Source organism: Gobio gobio (assembly GCF_949357685.1).
Source record: "Gobio gobio genome assembly, chromosome: 21".
In the NCBI taxonomy this organism is placed as follows: domain Eukaryota; kingdom Metazoa; phylum Chordata; class Actinopteri; order Cypriniformes; family Gobionidae; genus Gobio; species Gobio gobio.
In genome coordinates this window covers 41,003,072-41,009,454 of record NC_137117.1, presented here as the reverse complement: position 1 = coordinate 41,009,454, position 6,383 = coordinate 41,003,072, and positions in this window count along the sequence as shown.

The window sequence follows — 6,383 nt, the reverse complement described above, 5'->3', positions numbered from 1 at the left end:
AACCATTTCTAATTTCATTATTAAACTGAAAAATGAGAATTAAATTAGTTTATGCTTCAATATTTATTTGCATATGTGTGTAGTGGGATAAACGGTGCCTTGAGTTTTTTTTATATATTTTTTTATTGAAAACTTGTATATGTGTTATCCAATCACATACTGTGGGTATATAAACGGGGACTTTAAGGCATTGTGCGTGTGTCAGAACACCGTTTGTGTGTCACTGCCCGTGGACCGCCCTTTCCGTTTTGCCCGCCTTCCGCTTCAGGGCTTCTTAGTAATATTGAGATGTGTGGCTTGACGTCACTCGCTAAATATTTCGTTTATAGCGTCCTTTTGTACAATTGTTTGTGGGTTGTTGGTGGCTGCCTTGTTCAACATTCTCCCACTGTATTCCTGTGCCTTATTGGCTTGACGTCGGTTTGTGCACGATTGGACTCGCAACTATAGCGACATGAAGGTATGTGTAATGGCCACTATTCACGCACATCAATTTATGTGTTAAGTAAATGTACGCTTTAATTCGCTTTAGGAGGAATAGTTGGGACCCGTTTTAAGGTTTGAACCTCATTGGAGGTAGTGTTTTCTTTTCTTTTGTGTTACTATGTTTTGTTACGCCTTTTCAGCTCATCTAGGTTAAACAGTATTATTTATATTGTTTATTTTGAAAACTGCTTGGATTAATTTTGTCTTTTGTTGCAGGAGCCGAGGCTTCAGGGCAGGCTGCTAGTAGGCCCTCGTGTGCGGTGGTGGGACTTTGTCAGAGTGCAATGCGTTTTGTGTCTGACCCAATGTGTGCATGTGGTGTGATGAGACCTATGCACAAGGTGGTAAGATTTTGATATAAGAGCTTGGTGCTCACTAAACTAGCTCACCTGCCATTGGTAAGCCTCGGTCTCCTTTGCTCGGTTCCAGTCTCTTCTATGTGTGTCCATTTTAATCTGGCCCTATAGTATTTTAATGTTTTTATGATCACTGCTGAATATTGTATAAATTCACTTTTGTATTTTTTTGGTATCCACGTCTCAGGCCCTCTTCTTTTCGAAACACGAACCTGTGTCATTTTGGGTATGTGATTAACTCATAAGTACTAATATTTCCCTGGTCATCAGGGTGGCGTAGTCAGCTTCTAGAGTGTCCCCTTTCGCTAGGAGCCCCCTGACTGCCACATGTGGGTGGCCCTGAAACGCCCCTTTAGTCAACCCTCCCCAGTCTTCTGTAACACATGGTACATGCGGCAAGCTCAATTAATTTCCAATTGAAAAGACGCGGCAGGCGACCCAAGCTTGTTCAAAGGAATCTTTTTTTACCAAAAAAATGTTTCACGGCTGATTTATATTATTTATGTCACGGTTGAGTGGCTGAAGAGAAGCGTAAGATGAAGAATAACAGCATGTTAATAATCCACAAGGTAAATACAAACAGAGGTAGCGGTCCAACACAACGCATATACTGATGAGACCCAACCAAGACACTCAAGCTGAACTAGTTTAATAATGAGACGCACACACCTAAACACGATGACAGATTCAAATGAATCACTATGACAAAAAACAAGGCAGGGAGAAACGGTGCAAACGAAAACAAACATAGACAGAAGGCGTGTCCTCCACCGTAGAGAGGAGGTGAGGAGCATGAGGAGATGGCGCAGGGATAGTGAAGGCGCAGGCGAAGGGTAGGCGAAACCGGTAGAGGATACAGGAGGTGATTCCGGAGGAGGACGGCTGACCGGGAGGAGGTGGAACTGAAGGCTGATAGTGGTGAGAGCCAGGGAGGAGCCTTGAGCAGGGGCATGGATGGTTCCCAGTCCACAGCCAGAACTGCGCTCTATGGCCGGTCGACGGCCGGAGGCGATGACGATGGAGTGAGAGCCCACCGCATAGCTTAAGGTCCGAGGTTGAGGGAGAGACGACGACCTCCCTCGATGACGGTGTGGGTCCAGAGGGCATAGGGCGAGTTGAGACGAGTGAGGGTGGTGGCGGAGCCTGAGGGATGGTTGAGCGAACCATAGTTGAAGGGGTGGAGGGCCGAAGCGCAGCAGACGGCCTAAGAGCGCAGGTGTGGCACAGGTCTGACCCAGGTGGAGCCAACTAACCGAGGGAGACCGGCGAGGCCGAATGGCTGATGGTCCACGCTGGAATCGAGGGTGGAAGGAGCGTAGACAAGGTAGTCTGAGAGACGGGTTGAGAAGGAGCGACGTCCACTGAGGCTGCAGGCGGAGTTGCGGGCTCCTCTTTCCCAGGCGGAGATGGCTCCCAGCTGGCACGAGATGGATCCGCGCCACTGAGAGGTATGATGGATCCAGAGTGACTGGTGGGAGACAGTGACGAGTGGGTAATTGGAATGGCTGAAGGCTGAGGATGAGGCTGGAGAGTGAACCAGAGTCCAATGATACGGGCTAAGCCCTCTAAGATGGTTTGATGATGTGGTGGTGGGAGAGGGAGGCAGGGTGGGACTGACGGGACCGAAGGTTTAAAAATGGTGCTTCCAGTGTTTCGCTCTCAGTGGCAGGAGGGTGGGCGGGGCTCTCCTCCTCGCCCCCCGATTCCATGAAAGCTCCCTCGATGGTGGGTGATGCAGCCGGCAAGCGCACCTGGTCAGACTCGTGCATCTCAGGCTCTGTGACTATGTTGGGCACACACATCCTCGACAGCACAGGCTTGTGGCGGAGAAGGGCTCGAAGTCTGCGGTGGGCTCAAACTGCTTGGTTCCGACTGGAGGGTACTGGGTGGGCACTGAGTCTGGAGTGGGGCTGGTGACGTCCTCCACAGTGAAGGCAGATCCACAGGAAACCAGCACCCACTCCACAAATGCGGCAAAGTTCCCTCCTTAAGACAGAGCAGCTTGACGTCAGGGAAGTCCATAATAACCAAAAAACAAAATACAGACTGAAGACGATAGAGCCCTGTGTCCGACAGCTCATCAAAATTATCAGCCCGAGTCCGACTGGAGCCCGTGTTTTTTTTTTATCCTCCCTATTACACATTAGTTGCAGCCATTAAAATAGTTCAGTTTTGTTTTTAATGTAAAAGTAGTTATATTTCGTTTTGTTTCTTTATTAAGTTCATTTAGAAAATGTTTGAAGCATTTTTTTGTTTGTTAAATTAAAGTTTTTGTTCTTTAAAGTGACGACCAAGCGGCCAGCGGCCGACAGTGAGTTAACCCAACGCTTTAGCCTCTGAAATCAAAACTTGTCAAAGTAGTAAGGCTATATTTTGTTTTGTTTCTTTATTAAGTTAATTTAGAAAAATGTTTGAAGCATTTTTTTGTTTGTTAAATTAAAGTTTTTGCTTTTTAAAGTGATGACCAAGCGGCCAACCGACAGTGAGTTAACCCAAGGCTTTAGCCTCTGAAATCAACACTTGACTTGTCTTGCTTATAAAATCCATATAAAACACTTAAAGCATCGTTTAAACGTTTAGCCTACTATCACCACCATCACAGTAAAAGGCTTTTTTGACAAGATGAGGCAGGCAGATCGCAATGACACGCGCAAACGAAACGGGCTAGACAATCTAAACAAATAAAAATAAAACATGCTGGTTGTCTTACCTTACACCTTTCCGCGAAATGAATATAAATCCAATCTTCAATTCTATATGCACATTTAATGGAGTTCATGTCAACAAAAGCAACCGATATGAGCATTTTATTCATCAGCTCATTTCAACATCAAAGACCGCATTATGAGAACGAGCGACCTAAACACTGGTAAGAGCCTTTAGTCTCATTAGTTTTAATGAAGATGGTTGTGTTTTTGAGCATCTAAGACTCAGCTTATTTTCAGTTTCACTTGTGGCAGTTTGCGTGTTGGCTTGCTTTATGCATGTTGCATAGCGCCGTCCTCTAAACACTGTGCGAGCCGGTCTTGACAGTTGCGGACTCGCAATATCATGGTCTCATGTTGTTTCCACCAGCGCAGCACATCTCATTGTTTCTTTTAATTATTGAATGTCTAAAATATAAAATGAAGGAGAAGCCTAAAAAGGCCAGAAGCCCGGCCCGTGTTTGGGATATGACGGGAAAATTGGCCCGAAGCCCGGCCCTAGGGGCGTAAAAAAGTCAGGGCCCGTCAGGCTCGGGCAGAAATGCAGGGCTCTAGAAGACGATCAGTTTTCTCACTTTTTGGGTTGGGTCTTCTGTCACGGTTGAGAGGTGATATCAAACACACAACGAAGAATATGAAGAATAACAATCTTTTATTAATAATAATAATAATAATAATAATAATAATAATAATAATAATCATAACCAATACAGCAGCATTTTTCTTTTATGTGATCTAAAAAAGGAGGAAAATAGGCCTATACCTAATACCTGATTGTTGATTTTAATCGTTTTATTCTCAAAAGGCCTATTTAAAGTCCCCCTGTAGTCAATCATTTTATCCCTTAAAACTAATTTTTGATCATCAAAATTACATATTTAAACTTTTTTCCTGTGAATAATTTTTTTATTCATGCCTTAAAATACCTTAACTCTACATCCTTGCTTTTATTTAGTATGTGGATCCATGAATATGCAAATGATCCCCACCTCCACTCGCTCACACCACCTCAGAGACCAACTAGCTCAACTTTACTGTAGTAAACGCTGCACAACGGCATCGCTTTTTACTATGTCAGACACATAAAAAAAAAAATTTCAAACTTAATTAAATTTAACCCCTTATTTTGAGTTTTGGGAAACATGTAGTATTATTTTGTCATTACCTTGAGCCTCAGTTATTTCACCTGGTGGAGTGAGAACAGAACAGAGTTATTTTCAGAGTTGTAATACAACTAAATATATATCTTAAGCTTTCATATAAATTATATAGTAGATGTTGTTTTATGGTTGACAAAATTTAACAAATGAACATCTAAATCTGATGTGTATTTAAAAACTTTAAAAAGTATTTCATCATTCATCAATGAGATTTTAAATATTTTCATATTTAATATCTGACTGCCTCACTGGCAAAAAGAAACAGCAGTGCTACAACATATAATGGGACAGATTTCCCCATCGCTTAGTTGGTCTGTCACACTGTATTCTGTAAAAGAAAAATATTTATATTAATATAATAGTAATAATTATATATATATATATTGTTTGCATGTACAACATGGTGTATTTGTTGCTTATGGGTAAAGCTGGGTTCACACTGTATGATTTTGGCCATGATTTGGCTGTCTAAGAAAAATTTTGTAAATCCTAAAAGATTTATATGATCAAAGGCCAAATTCTGAAGTAGGCCTATTTGATCGCTAGTTTGACATGACGAGTAATGACCATTGCGAGCAAAAAATTTTGTACAATTTTTAACATTTTACCCTTATCAGTCCAACGAGTGAATGAAAACATGTGAGTGAATTCAGACACTGAGTGTCACGAACCCCTGCTGTTCACAAAAAGTACTGAAGGCAAGAGAAACAAGACCTACAACTGACTTATAGCCATAGCCTTAGATGAAATCAACTGAAGATAAAAAAAAATGGGCCTGGTTTCACAGACAGGGCTTAGATTAAGCCACGATTAGGCCTTAATTAGGGCATCTAAGTAGCTTTTATAAACGTTCCCTAGAAAGAAAAAAAATACATTAAGGGTGTGTATCTTGAGACAAAACAAAACATATTTTAAGATATGTCAGTGCAAGTTGCTTTCATTAAAACAGCTCAAACATTTTAGTCTGGGACTAGACTTAATTCTTTTATGTGATACCGGGGAAATAAATCTCTCAATCTCAGCAGAGGATGATTTAATAACTCCACAAACAGCATTACCAGCTTCACTTAATACTAACCTTTTGTCTTCAAAAGTTCTTATTCTCCCGGTTTCACAGACAAGGCTTAAGATAGTCCCAGACTAAAATGCATGTTTGAGCTGTTTTAACTCAAACCATTGTTTTGTCTCAAATGACATACAATTTAATGTCTTATATGTAATCAACTGAAGACAAAATAAGGCTGTGGCTGGAAGACAGTTGTAATTCCTCAACACGGAAGGAAATGACCGCAACTGCAAAACCATCGGACGGGACCATCAAGACTTTCTCCTGCGGCCGTATATCTGGACTGCAAGTAATGTACTAAGAAATATAAGTCACTGAGTAGTTAGCAAAACTGTAAACTGTTAAGTTTATCAAAGACGGTTCTTCCCAAAGTTTCGACTCGTTGCATAACTTCATCCATCTGTTCTGACCCTTTTCCCTCCAACCACTTTAACCTTACCTCATGTCATGTATGTATTGTGTCTGTATGTTTAATGTTAGTTTTAGTCTTGTTCCGTGATTTAGTTATTAAAGTTTGTGCACAATATATGTTTGGTCCTGACTTCCTGCCTGCAAACAAATTGTCCCTTAAATGATCGATCTTGCTATGCCTTCTAAGCGCTTACGTAAA